At 41.8% G+C, this 14,556-nt stretch overlaps 1 protein-coding gene across 33 annotated transcripts in view; it reads right to left on the reverse strand.

Moving 5' to 3' along the window:
* ARPP21 (cAMP regulated phosphoprotein 21) overlaps nucleotides 1-14,556 on the reverse strand; it is a 372,912-nt gene that overhangs the window by 135,416 nt on the left and 222,940 nt on the right. For 4 of the 33 annotated variants that reach the window (XM_072925871.1, XM_072925877.1, XM_072925856.1 and 1 more), the window contains exon 1: nucleotides 1,395-1,999. The gene's annotated coding sequence lies outside the window, so the exon portion shown is untranslated. The other 29 variants (XM_072925879.1, XM_012571505.5, XM_041714211.2 and 26 more) reach the window with 25 other exon arrangements.

Raw genomic sequence — 14,556 nt, forward strand, 5'->3', positions numbered from 1 at the left:
CTGTTCTTAAGGCAAATGAAACTACATCAACTTAGAGATGCTGAAAATTTGTCCTGGAATCTGTCTTTAGCACAGATTTAACCATGGAGCCAATTTTAAAGCTCCCACTGACTGCAGCAAGACCAATACCTACAGGATGCAAGACAGACTGCAAGTAAGCCATCCTAGAATTAGTACACTTTTCCTCCCCCCTATTCATTCCAAGTTTAAAGTTAGTTGTTCAAAACCATAACCTGTGAGGAAGTCAAGAGCACAGCAGATTTTAAAACTTTTTAGGTTTCTTTTATGTACTCCCTCCCTGAAATTCTGTTTCATAACAATGATTTCTCAGGCCAAGTCTAGTTACTGTAATCATGCAAATAACCCCAGTAAAGCCCACAGGAAAAGCAGCACCATCAGGAAAACATGATTTGGCCCACATTTTTACTCCAACAGAATGAAGTTTCAAAGTTACTTTTGCACTGTTTTCTCCCTCTCTGAGAACTATAATTGCACTTGTGTTAAAAATCTCTTTGCATTTTCTCTATGACCATTATGTAATTTTTCCTTCATGGGTACGATGTGGTGCAATCCTTACGTGCACACTTAGCCCAGGGGCAGTCAAAATGACTAGCACATAGCAGTAAGAAATAATAGCTTCAAAAAGGATTTTGCAGGAGGGGTACTCAGCTGTTTCTTAGACCACCATCCTGTAAAACTGCAGACAACAGAGAGAAAACACAGTTGTTTTACAGAAGACATTTTTAATCAAGGCGATTTTCTCTACGTGATTCCAAGCGTGTTGATTCTTTCAAATAGCTAATAAACACATTTCTGACTATAAGCACACTGAACTTAACAGGGCAGTTTTCAAAAGTATCTCCATCTATCTCGCCAAGTGGTATACACTGCAGTTGTCTATGGGTATTTTCCTTTACACTCACAAGAGCTTTACAGCCAGTTGCATTCTGTGAGCATTGCATGCAACAATGATTTTTAATATCAACTGAACTTACTTTTAAGTGCAAGGAATAAAAACTCAAAACTCCCGCTTCAAGAAGCTACCAATAAGCATGTAAATAGAGCTAATCATTAAAATTGGTAATCACAAGAAAAAAAATAAATATTTAAAATGTTCCTTAGCGCTACTCCACTGTAAGATACTTCACTATTAATTTTTTTTTAATGGCATATTCTTCAACTTAAGCATGCCCACATAGAATAAGATTTACCAATAGCACAAAATAATCTATCTAGTTTGCTCCATGCAACTTTTAAAAAGAACTTTAAAAAAAAAGCCTCCTAGACACCACAAAACTCTTCAGCTTAAAATGAGCTAATCAATCACCTTTCTGCACAGCTGCATTTTCTTTCATTAAATGTAATATAAGTATTTCAGGGATTTCCGTTTTTACCTTTGCATTTTTCCTTTTCCAGTATCCATAACCAATCATCGCTCTGCTCTTCCATTATGCTTCGTATATTGCAGAGTGAGAAGCATCTTCATTAAATAGTATTAAAAATAGAACACACCCGATCTCCCCACCGGAGCATGCTCTGACAGTGCTGATACCAGAGCTCTCAAGGTAACCATGCCCAGCTGGGAACTGAGAGGCAAAGTCAGTGCGAGATTAGCAATTTGCAAGCCCAATTGTGCACACAAACTTGCCTCCATCCGTGACGAAGACTGCTAAAACAAAATCAGCGTGCAGTTAAATTATGCGATTCAAAAAGTTGCAGATCAGTTTACAGTACGGTTTTGGTTTGGTTGGTTTTCTTTTTTTACCCCCTCCCCATCACCCTCAGCTTCGATTGCTTTGTACTTGCCTAAAATGTGCATATGCCATTTAGAAGAACGCGCACCGGGCATGCATCTGGCTCAGCATTACAATGGCAGAGAAGTCAAACAGGTGATGCACAGACACTTGTGTCGCTCTCTAATGCTTTTGTTTCCCCTCCCGGCACATTTACAGCGATGTCACACGGCGGCGGGATGAGTTTTAAGCAAAACCGCACACACCTGGAAGCGCAGAGACACACCTAGCACGTAAAAATGCACCCGGAATCTGAGCGTGTTCCCCCCCGCTGGCTGACGCGGTAAATGAAGGCAAAATAAATAACAGCAATTAAACAAGGCTGCGCAATGGCTGCGCGAGATGAGCACGTCGGGGTTAGATTTACAAGCGATATCGTTTGAGACGCACAGACAAGTAGGCAGAATACACCAAGCGGAGTAACATGAACTGCTATTTGTGAAAACGGGACACCTAACAATACGGCTGTAACACCTGGACTGTGATCCTCCTCCACTGCATGCAAAAAGCGATGCTAAGGAAGCATCAAGTAAATCTGTTGCCCTCACATCGCCACCCTTAAGAACAATGCCACTACAATCAGCCCAGGCTTGCCCTCCAGCAAACACGGCTTTGAAAGCGGATCCGGCGATGCTGTTCACAAATCAGCGAGTAAAAGTTGAGATTTTCTTAAGAGTTTGATCCATTTTAGCAAAAATGACGGCAAGGAGGAGGGCGATCTCCCCCCGCAGACCCCCCCTCCCCACAAGGCGCTCGTCTCCCCTGCCGCAGCCCGGCTCCCGACCACCGGCCACCTCACCTCCGCGCCCGACCCCGACCCGCCTGCGCTCCCGCCGGCAGCGCCTCCGCCGATGACCGCCGGGCGGCCGAAACTTTGGGAAGCCGCCGCCCTCCGCGGGGCAGGCGGCCCCGCGACCGCGCCGAGCCCTCCTTCCGCCCTACCTGGCTGTCACCACCGCTACGCTGCCGCTCCGCAGTCCCGTGCGAGGCGCCGGCTCCAGCCCCGACAGCATCCTGCCCCGCCGCGCTGCGAGCGACACCCTTTTTTCCCTTTTCTTTTCCCTCCCCCTCTAGTAAATACCACATCTTAGAGCCGGAATCCTGCAGCCGCTATTAATAATTGCCCATCGCACGCAATAAAGGCAAGCCCCGGTTCCATACACAGCTCCTGTTTCCCCTTCTCTCCACTCCACATGCTCCAGCCGCCCTGACCTCAAAAATTAAAAGATCACGGGGAGGGGTGGGGGGGGGAGGGGGTGGAGGGGGGATGGGGCGAATGACTCCAACGAAATGACAGAAAACACATGCTGGAAGAAAAAAAATAGACAAGAAAAAAATCGCGACAACAAAGAACATCACGCCACACAAATGTCGCCAGATTCTGCTTTGGCTTCCTTGGGTTTTGTTTTTGGTTTTGTTTTTTTTTTTTCGTTCCTTTTTGTTGGTTTTTTTTTTTTTTTTTTACCTTGCCTGCAAACGGGATCTGCCCCCAGCGTCTTGGCGGCTCGGGCTATTTTTGTTTGTTTGGTATTTTTGGTTGGCCGGTTTGTTTATTTTGCTGCGGATACGCTGCTGTTACAGTACAGTGACTGTCTTCCTGAAAGACATGGTCTCTTCCTCCGCCTCCGCCGCGGGAGGAGATCCGCCGCCGCGCCGCGCTGCTGGCCGGGCGCGGTGGCCGCGGCGGCACCGCCCGACCCGCCGGCCGCCTCCTGTCCTGGCCCGGTCCGCCGCTCCGCCCGCTCTGCCCGTCCGCTCCCGGCGCCTGCCTGGATCCCCTTCTGGCTCGCTCCTCTCTCCCTGTCCTCCGTCCTTTATCTGCCGCGCTCCCGGGCTGTACTGTCTGTCTGCGAGTCTCTCCCTCTGCCTTTCTCTCTCTCCCCGCCCACGCAGCGTGGTGCGCCCCGGACCGCAGGCAGCGCCGCGCTCCGGCTCCGCCGCTCGCCGGCTCCGCGCTCGCTGCGCTCAGCGCCGCTGCCCCGGCTGCCGCACAGCACCCGCTGGCCGCGGCGCCATTGCTGCCCGCCCTCACCCCACCCAGCCCCGCACACGGCCCGGAGATGCCCGCCCGGGCCGGTGTCTGTCTGCGTGTGGGGTGGCTCTGTCTGTCTGTCCGTCCGCCCGTGCGCCTGTGGCTTCCCGCACGTCGGCCCCTCCAGTCACATTGTTTCCCTCCCTCCCTCAAGCCCTCCCGTCAGCCCATCCTAAGCCAAGAGCAGAGAGACAAAGCACCCGAGCGGGGCTAATAAGAAGAAAGCTCGTTAATCCTCTCCGATTCCTTGTTATTTGCTCCCACCCACTCCCTGTCGCCCCCGACATACGACCCCCAAGAAGAATAAAGAGGGAAGGAAATGGGCCTTGACTCCAGAGAACATCTTTAAGTGAAAGGTCTAGGGAAGGTGGCTTTAATTATTATTTTTGCTGGTGAAACCTGACAGCCTTCAGGCTGATCAGTCGAGCTGCTAAAAGGGGTAAAAAAAAAGCAAAAAAAAAAAAAAAAAAAAGGACTGCAGCACATTTTGGGTGGTAGCAGATGAGCCACTAAAAATGGGGCACATGATCCCCTTCCCCCTCCCCTGCCCAGCATGTCTCTAGGATCTGGCTTGATGATGTTTCCCTGGGAGCCTTGCTGCACACCATCAAGGCAGAGGGAAACAGGCAATTCACCAGCACACACGTTTCCAATGCATGAAACCGCTGCTGTGCATTTAAAACCTGGGCCTCGTTTTACCCAATTGAATACATCCAAGCATTCATTCTGCACCCAGCCGAGAAAAGGGCATTTACCTCTTTGCTAGGTGGCTATTAATATGCAGTAAAATTATAGCTGTACAACGCCAAATGTAATTGCCATAGATCATTTAGAGCAGATCCAGCAATTCAGCTGCTGGAAATGCATGTCTGTGAATAACCATGCATCTGGTACAATGCCCTCTACTACAATAACCTGAAAGGAGACAGAAGCGTCTGGTACTAGCTGCAATTAGTAATCCTATGGATGAAAAATAAACAGTCAATAAGTACAAAGCAGCAAGGTCCTATGAAATATAGAGATCATTTCTGTCTACGGTGATACAAATAACCCAACTCCCACAGACAGACAATTCTTATTTAAAACACACAGTTAAAAATGCACTCCTTTCATGATGTGCTTTCAGAAAGCCCTAGTTAGAGAAGACAGTTTGCCATGGTTAATGAACATAGCAGAACTTGTGTAGCAGTAAATATGGACAAATACACAGAAGGCCGGGGGGTGTTGCAAGGAAATGTTTGCTTTAGTAGGTATTATCCTTGCACCCCTGGAACACCTCTTTCCCCTCGGAAGCAAACACCTGATTTTACTGGGGATTGCTGAATGGAATCAGACTGGAAGAATACAGTGAGTGATGAGCTACAACAGGGTGTGCATTAGCCAGCTCTTGGTGCACACTTCAAGTGATCAGAGGCATTCAGCCAGGCACACCAAAACCTGTTCTTCTAATGCACCTCCTGATGTGGTTTCCTTCTAGGATAGTCACATGTGGCTCCATCTACTTTTAATTTCATTCTTTAATATATTCCCTTTAACACAGTGCTACAGGTTCCAGTTGAAAGCAAAAAGACCAGCAGAGAGGCTATAAATGGCATTCCTGTGCTACACCTGGTGATGGGGCAAGGACCAATTCTTTGCTTTTTGCCATTTGATGTTGCAGTCATGTCAACAATGGACCAAGATGGTTAATTTTCCAAGACGGTTATCAAAATTATTCTGAACTTACAGTGAAACGGAGGTCCTCACCTGGCTGCTGCCCATCATTTCATTACTCCCAAGCAGAGAAGGGAGAAAATGTACTCTGTGCCAGGACACAAAAGCAGTACTTACTCATGCCTTCACTAAATGCCTTACAACTCACCTCCAGAAGGGAAGGGGACGAGAGGAGTGGAACGTTTCAGAACGTTGCTCCAGTCACTAGACACCATGAACATTTAAAACAGCCACGTGTCCACAGCTTGTCTCTCACCGTTGAGACACTAGAGTGTCTTCAGAGTGGGAAGAGCCAAAACTATACATCAGATCTGTAAGAAGATAAAAATTAATCCAAGCTGTAGTCTGGCAGTTCATTCCACCCTCTCCTACAAGGCTGAATGTGCCTGGAGCAAGTTACCAAATGCTAAAAGATGCCAGCTACAGCAATACCAGTGGAAATAATCAGGAAAAAAACCCAGTATAACTCCAGTGTCACATAATGTAGTTTTTCAACTCAGAATGTTGAGCAGCATCAAACACAGCATGTGACAATAAGTGAAATTGCCTTCCTTTGTTAAGAAGTCACGTCAGATACTAATCTGACAGAATATGCAGGCTACATCCCTTTCTTCAGAATTTTGTAGAAAGAAAAATCACAATCATTGGACAATCATAATATTGAACAGGTGGCAAACCATAGCAATGACTTGCTGCTGCCTGTCCTGAGCTGTAAACAAGGACAGGCATAATTGTCCATTTAATCTTCACAAAAGTCAGAACTTTCACAAACACAGCAGAAGCTGTGTTTTTGAGCAGAAACAGAACTAGATCAACTCTTCAGACTTCTGACACCTTTTTCTGTCTGTTACATAAGCAAATTTTGAGGGTAATGGGGGAAAAACAAAGGACACAAGACCTATTTCACCAAGTGCTTTCATGAGCAAAACATCTAACCAATTAACCAGCTTTAATCTGGGCTTTCTAGGATTCTGGTATTGCCAAGTGGCCTTGTGAAATAGAATCAACATATAGAGGTGAAGCACACATGAACTGTATGTACACAAAATTCCTACAGACACCACCAAATGCCTCAGCTCAAGGTATTTCAAAAGCATGACAACTTGCTCACTGCAAGCATACTTTCTAGCTATGATGTCTCAATTTCACTTAGAAATCAAGAAAACCTTGCTGGGCTCTCAAAACCCAGTATCAGACTGGAAGTATGAGATGTCAGAAAAATATACAGAGCTTCTTGCAGTTCTGCAATCACAGATAGGAATCTGGAGAGAAGGCATGTAGTGTTACTAAATAAATTAATGAAATCTTGCACAAGTGGTTTCACATTTCTGCTGCTTCTAGTCACTTCTTAGTTAAGAAAAGCCCTCTAACATTTAAAGTCTGTTGTGTTAAGGAGTTATGGAATGATTCAGTTTGAGGCACAACAGTAAGATAAGCTAACTATTGATGTATTTTATCATAATCTTATGTGAAACAGATCAGTTTTAGGGGGTTTTATTTATTTTTAAACTTCTTTCCACTTTTATGTCCTACATGTTACAAACAAATTAGTCATGCATAATTTGCAGAGGGACTTAAAAATATAGCATGTCTGTTTAAAATGGCACTTTACAATATGTAAATATAGCCAAATTGCTTCAGTTTTAAGTACTTCTCAGGAAAAGCTGAAATATTTTTTCACCTACAACATCTCAAATAAAGGAAAATTACCCAAGCAATTTGTGTAAAGCATATACTGGTATCTCAGACTTGACCAAAAAAAAAAAAAAATGAAGCTTTATGCTCTTCCCAATGAACTCAGTAAGAATTTTGCAATGGATTTCATTAGAATTAAGATCAGGTACCTAAATCTCAGATTCTTTCTTTGGAGAAAGATCAATGAACAACCCTTTAAAAATATAATCTGTTACTAGAGGGGCTGAGGCAGCTTTTTTCTTCCCCCACTGAAAGCAAAGAATCATTTCTTTGTATTTGACATTTAAAATCCCCTCTTAGTTTCTTTTGGAAATCCCGACGTGTTTGATGTGCCATATCTGTGTATCTTGAAAAGGAGATTACAGGGTGGAGTTCCTCACCTCACACAAAAAAAAGTTGCCTGATCCCCACTAAGACCGGAAACTGTAGCTTCTGCAGCACTGCTCAGCTGTGACTTTCAGAAAAAGATGAGCAGGAATTTGAACTCTGTCTTTTACAGCTAGCATTTGTGCACATTGTCTCTCCTGCTGTAGCCTTTTCTTCAATTTATATCTACCGGCAGGAGGACTAGCGAATTTTCAGGTCAAAGTGTAGGAGGGGCGGTGACCTGTTTCATGGGCTGATGAGTGGCTGGCAACTCAAAAAAGGATATTCTAAAATAATCCAGTGATCACAGAAAGGGCTCATCAGCAGCTCTCAGTTGTACTGGACAGAAACACATCTCTGATATAAAAATTTAGCATAGTAGTACTTTTTATAATATGTATGTGTGGCATGCATGATAGGACAAAGTTACAAAACATGCAGTGGTGAGTAAGAGAAAGAGTAGTAAGTAGAGAGTCAGCTAGAATGTTGTGAACTGTGGTGTTAGAATGGGCCAGAGAGAAAATGGTGAGAAAAAGAGGAGGAGGGAGAGTCCCAGGCAGGGAAGGCAATGAGCTGGTTATCTTGAAATCTGTGATTCATTGTAGAGAATGTGCACTACCACCACATATTAGAGTACTGTAGGGAAGAAATCAGGCTGAGGAAATTCCAAACACTTTCAATAGGATTTATGAGCTTTAATAATCCAACGTTTCAGGGTCACCTAAGAGCCCAGGAACTGCTTGACTCACAAATATGCATGGCTCTAAGGAGACATATGACAAGCACAGCATCTGTGAGAGAGAGAGTACTTGCAGCCCTTGGTGTAGGAGCCGTAAGTCACAAACAACTTCTACTGGAACAAAGCAGCTTCCCATCGAGATCTTACCAAGAAAAGTCTTTATTGCTGCCCTTTGTCTAAAGCAAAGTATATAAGCATAGGTTACCTTCCAGTACACCAGGTCAGCAGATAAGCTATGGTGACAATTTTCAGCTACCACCATAAGATGTGGGTAATAGAGGCTTTCAACACAGGTCCATGGTGTCTTTCTCACTGCTAAAACATTACAGACCTACATCTGCCCTTAAGGTATCCTGGAAGAAGGGAAGCCAAGGGACCAGGAAACTTCATAGGAAAGCAAGTGGATCCAGTAATGATAGAGGAGAAAAGAAGAAAAGAACAATTTTGACAGGAATTCCCACTTACCATAAAAAAATCCTGCCAGAGTGACATTAAGAATAGCAGTAAAACATGCTTGTGGAGTTGTAGGCTTGCTTTAACTCTCAAAACCATGTATATTTTAGAGAAGACCACCAACCCAGCTACCAGAGAATGAAGTTGGCAAATGATTTGGAGGAGAAAAAAGGAAGATTTGCTTTGCCGGTCAGCCCATGCAACTCTGAGTACTCACTAACACCAACTTCTACATTTGAAATTCCCCTGAACATGGTGCCCTCTTAACCTTTGCTTGTATAATCTTTTCCGAAATGCATGTTTTAAGTGTTAGAGTTTAACAGAAGGCTCCAAATTTACATGAGGCCTGTACCTACCTTGCAGGTATTTTTCACAAGTACTCTTCAACCAGATACCATTTTTCGGGTTTTGTTTAAAATTTTAAAGAATAATATTTATCTTGTCCCATGAGAATCTCTAGAAAGAATCCTGGCCACAGTGTCTGTGTAACCTGGATGTGCTGGTTTCCTACTGCCCACCATACCTCACTGCAGTGTATGCTCTGAGGCTCACACTCACTTTATTTACTCATCCAGTGAGAGAAACAGCAAACAACGAACATTGGCCATGAACCTTTTTTAAGAGGAGGTGAGAGTACCCTCCACAACAGAGTCAAGAGAGTAACAGAATTTTTTGGCAGGTCAATTCCCCTCACAATGAAGCTAAGTACTTGCCCCCTTTAAGACCATGATGTGTTTTACATGCAAAAGTGTGTGCAGACATGCCAAAGAACAGGAGCAACCAGAATAAAAACCTAAACAAAATGAATCAAACTGAACAAAAAAGCCTAACCAGTGTTAAATCATACTTTCCCAAAACAGCCTTTTACAAACGACTGGAGGCAACCTCTTTCCACAGTTTATGTATCATCACACTGGTTTTGTTCATCCTCAGTAGAAATGACCAGAAAAGGCAGATATGTAATCACAATTTGGTACAGTCAGTGTGACTCTTGTTTGAACCATCCTACTCAGAGATCCCAAAAGTAGCAGCAGCCCCACAGTATGCAGAGAATAATTCTTGATATGTCATCTAAAAAACCTTTCAAGTTCTGTCAGTGGTGCAAAAAAATGGCCTTTGTCATACAGTTGGAAGTCTCAGAGGTTTTTCAAGGAGCATGGGTTAAAATCCTGCTGAATTAATCATTCTCACCTCTCCACTTCCACTCATTTGGACCAGTGTTCCTTTTCTTAAAACTGTCAACCAAATATAAGATTAATTAGCATTCATTTAGCAATTTTCACAACACTTGGAATCAACTTTTGTGTTGGCTGCTGGGCTGCAGAAAAGAGACAGAAAAGAACGAATGGCTGCTTACATAAAAATTAGGTCTTTTTGACACAAAGTGATGGGGGCAGTAGGAAATCCCCTAACACTGTACTTCATGGACAGAACACAAAAACAGATACTTTTGAGGTCATGGGCTTTCCAGGTCTTGGAGCCTTAAGCATAGTTATTTCTAAGTCACTTCCCTTAAAATAATACTTTCCCTCAAATTTTCTCCAGCTGCCTTCTTTTTGTTTCGCTTTGCCTTATCCACTAGACATATTTAAATTTTCCTTTGTTTGGAATCTACATTTTTTCACGCCCTAAAATTATAGCCTTTGCAGTGTGCAATAACTGTAGAAAGTCCCTTCATTGAAAGAGCAGTACATGGTACAATTTTAGCATCATATAATTTCCTGCATAATTGTTAAATCATTTTCTTCCTTTTCTCCCTCCTCCTCTCTTTCTTTTTTTCTTTTTTTTTTTTAATATAAAGGAGAGAAAGATTCAAAGTGCATACCCAGAGAGAGAGACAGACAGAAAACTTCACTGCGACATAATAACATGCTACAGTGCAACTCGCCTTTATTGCAACATCAGTGACAAGTCTTCCATATATATTGCTTCAGCATTGGACTCAGTACTCAAAGGCACTGTTGGTTCACAAATGTAATCCTCCTTGTGTGTTTGTGACATTGTATCCCCAAATATCACATCATAAAAATATTAAAACAAAACTGTTCATAACATTTTCCTGTGCACCATCTGGGCCTTGCAAGAAAGCTGACATTATCTGTCAAACTAGAGATAACCACATTTTCTCTCTTTTGTATCGTTAATGTTTGTCATCGCAAATTTCACTTTAATGCTCCAATTACATTATGACATTCTTAGAAACTGAATGGCACTAATGACTTTCATTATTATTTACACACTTCCTTAATTATAAGGCTCTCCCTCTCATTCACAACATGTTCTCCCTCATAACACTCACTCCGATATAAAGCTAATGAATTTTAAACTTTCTATTACATAAAAGCTCATGATTAATTACCCAGTTTCCCAATCTCTTTATGATGCACAATGCAGAGCTCTCCTGCAGTGATGCAGGAAAGGGGGGGAAGTGTGGAACTTTTATTCCCTCCTTAGTGAAAGCAAATAGAGAGATAAATAAAGTATCTTCCTCTTTAAAATGGCATATGCAAATTTAATTGAAAACAAATATACATCAACCCATTCCTCAGGAGAAAGCTAAATATCTCTACATCAGCTGCATGTAGTAAACAGGATAATAATGGCTATTCTTATCATCTTTAATTTTTCATTATGAGAATTTTTTAATATAGTTCAAGCAAATGAGAGGGTAGAAGTAAAAATATATGATTTTTACATAAGATATTTAGTGTGGTATGCTGTATCACCAAGATCAATTACTTATGGGGTTTTAATTATTCACAATACTGGAGTCCCTCACTGATATAAAAAAGACAAGACAAAAAAGCCCAAGGTTGTACCAGCACCACACCAGTTGAAGGGCAGTTGTGACAAATATAAATTACTGTACTTCAGACTGCCAAAGGTAATACAATAAACCAGAGCCTAGAAGACTTTGAAAGACATTGTGGGGGCACTGAACAGTATAACAATGAAATTCAGAGCTCACTAAGTACTGATACAGGCTGTAGTCTGCACAAGCTGTACATGTCTCAATGCCTATGCTGCCAACAGAAATTGGATTCTGGCAGCCAAAGGTAAACTTACTGACAGTCATGGGAGGAAGAATGGGTTAGTTAAAAGGTGTGGCAACTCTTACTCCATTTGCTGGCTACTAAACCTGACCTTAAGTTTGGGGGAAACCTGTACATATAAAAAATCATTTCCTGCCATTCCAAGGAAGCTCCCTTTTGTGCCCCTCCCAAGTTAGTGAAGCAGGAGTCAGTATTGATGCAAGTACATACAAGGAATATAGTTCCTAATGGGACAAAAACCCATCCTATCATGGATGAATTGATGGATATCCTGCTATGAATGACATATTCATTTAAAGCAAGTATGAGACACCTAGAATGATGAAGATTAACTTGTCAGTGCCCTTTAGCTATGTGCTGTCTTTATATTAACTCCTACTGCTGATCTACTGCAGATAAGAAAATTTGCTTTGTTGTGAGAAAAGCATTTTCTTTTCCAAATTTGGTTTGTTTTCTTTTTAATACCATATACTTTAAATGTCTAATCAGTTTTCAGTGTCATGGAAAACTCAGGAAGCATATTGCATTAAATAACTCAGTGGAAGTTCAGTACAATACAACCGTACAATGTAACTTCAGCCTTGTGAAAACTCTGAGGGATGGTAACTATACTTTGGTCTTTATGGTCCAACACAGCAAATGACTTGAAATTTTCCCAGGGCCCTCTCCAAGGTCCACAGAGTAAGCTACATAATCATCCTACTATCTTCATTTAAGCTCTCATTGCAAGACTACTACTCATCAACAATTTGAATTATGAAGCTCCCTAACATCAGAGAATGTTTTGTAGTTTAAAACCAAAAAACAAACTCAAATTAATTGAAAATCAGTTCTTTCATTCTCTTTAATGTTGTTTTGCATGCTGTGTATGTTACAAAAAATTATTTGGACTACATTATGAAGAAAAAAAATATAAAGTACTCCTATTACTTCTTTAAATCCATAGCCAGAAGCCAAGCTTTAGAGGACAGGCAGGCTCCTGGCAGATATTTAACAAGAATCAGATGTGGAAGAAAGAGACACAGATTCAGAAGGACAGTAGATCCCAGAATAAAATTAATTTTCTGACTCTAATAAAGTTACTTCATTTAGCAATCAGAAGAAAAGGCAACTATTCCAGCTTTAATCAACATGTGATTCAGGGATTCACCATTTTTTTCCCAGATATTGTACAGCTGCTCTGTGTAAATAGATAGAGTCCTCCTGAAATCTGTTTTTCTCAAGATTCATCTGCTTTCTGTGGCTATTGCAGTTCATCTTCTTTTGCTGACTCTGGGGTCAAGAGCCCTTGACTAAGATATCTATAGGATATGTCTTTTTTTTTTTTCAAAGCCTCCTGATATTTTGGGCAGAGAATGTGAGGCTGTCACAAAGGCCCAGATTATGATCCTCAGTCACCTTTACATGCCCATAAAAAAATTTCAGAATGCACTCAAAAAGTCTCTGATTGGCATAAGAGATGTCCTATATACTCTTGAAAAATTGGACTGTGACCTTAACTTGTGTTTTATTTGTTGGTTGTTTATATTGCAGATAACTGTCCTTAAATTTTAGTGATTTTTGAACTTCAGTAGCTGCTAATCTTGATGACTGTTTCCATGTAAAATAGTTTCTATGTTAGACACCTTCATAGTTTTCCAATGTTATAAAGGAATAATTGGACTCTAAAGAAAAGACTGTAGTCCTCGGACTCCTTCATGTACTGACTATTAGTAATAGCAGTCAGACAAAAGAAATGAGACATCATAGAGTAAGACACAACCATAATAAAACAGCTAGGCTAATCTTTATACAAAGATATTAAAACAACTGCATGATGTTCATAATCATGTCAGAACAGGTGAAATTAGTCACAACTGTGACTAATGGGACACCTAATTTTACCTATTAAGTGGCACGAGGATTTGCAGTTAAAATCTTATGATCCAGTTACAATCTTATGATCCATTCTTAATACAGACCAGACTTGTGATAAATTCACAGCCCACAGGATCTACCAATTAATACAACAATTAAGATAAATATATTTTAATGGCATACGGCATTATCGTTATGCTGTGCAGCTTTCAACAGTATTTTTCTCGTAATATTTGTGTAATGAAATTCTAGCTGTTTAAGATAATTAAATGTGTTTATCTCACCGTATTCCCCCAAAGATGAATTAGACATAGGCCGTCAAGATTTCTTATGAAGAAGAAAAAATTTATTAAATTTGAAAATGAGACAGACATGGCAAACAGAAATGTTTTTTCAAATCTGTAACTCTGTTACCTGGCCCTGTGAGCCACTGCTTATATGAACATGTGAGGCATGAAGCCTTCTCCCCATTTGCTTTTTCTAAGTCAGGAGAGCTTCACGGCTTACAGGAGCAAGTGACAGAGAGCGAAGTGCTTCAGAAGGGTGGGAATAGGGCAGAGAGAAAGGCAAGATGCCACTATTAAAGCTAATTAGTGATGGTGGGGAGTAATCTGCTGAAGCTTGTTCTTACGATTGATTTTGTTGTTGCACACTTTATAAGATCTGTCTCTACATGAGCCCACAAAAGATGAGCTGTGCATCACCTGAGAAAGCTGCATGTGAAGCAACATCATTAGGCAGAAACCAGGTCTTGACTTCAAATATCAGGGCTCTGATCCTGATTCTACCCTTTATTGGATTGATCATTTTGAGAAATTCAACCCGTTTCCTGGAGCCTTTGTTTGTTCTTCACAG

This window comes from Taeniopygia guttata, chromosome 2 (assembly GCF_048771995.1).
Source record: "Taeniopygia guttata chromosome 2, bTaeGut7.mat, whole genome shotgun sequence".
Taxonomy (NCBI): domain Eukaryota; kingdom Metazoa; phylum Chordata; class Aves; order Passeriformes; family Estrildidae; genus Taeniopygia; species Taeniopygia guttata.